Below are 653 nucleotides of genomic sequence, written 5' to 3'. Positions count from 1 at the left end.
CAAGGACTGCTCTTTCTGATAGATAAAACGAATTTTATATTAAACGCGAATTAACGTCGGAATCGTACCCCAAATTGGAGCCTACTTTCGGTAAAGTATAAAAACGTCACATTTTAGGGGCCGGTTTGGGTCCTACAGGAATACAATTTGGAATTTCTGGACACACCACCTTCTGCGCCAAAGACTGCTCTTTCTGATAGATAAAACGAATTTTATAGTAAATGCGAATTAACGTAGAAATCGCACCCCAAATTGGAGCCTACTTTCGGTAAAGTACAAAAACGTCACATTTTAGGGACCGGTTTGGCTCCTACAGGAATACAATTTGGAATTTCTGGACACACCGTCTTATGCACCAAGGACTGGTCTTTCCGATAGACAAAACGAATATTATATTAAACACGAATTAATGTAGAAATCGCACCCCAAATTGGAGCCTACTGTTGATAAAGTACGAGGGTGGATTGATAAGTTTCCGGCCTAACCAAGAGATGACGCCACTAGGCCTACCTTGAGGTGACATTCTATAGTACCATCCTTGGATAGCTTGTAGCTATAGTTTCAGCCCGATCTCCTTGCTAGTGTAGGTTTGACAGCACGCTGAACAAGACGCCTCTGTGGTTTTCGTAAAAATGGAAAAGCAGGAAAATCGT

Source organism: Agrilus planipennis, unplaced genomic scaffold (genome assembly GCF_000699045.2).
Source record: "Agrilus planipennis isolate EAB-ADULT unplaced genomic scaffold, Apla_2.0 scaffold40, whole genome shotgun sequence".
Lineage (NCBI taxonomy): Eukaryota > Metazoa > Arthropoda > Insecta > Coleoptera > Buprestidae > Agrilus > Agrilus planipennis.
The sequence above is the reverse complement of the archived record's forward strand: the minus strand, read 5'-3'. Positions refer to the sequence as shown.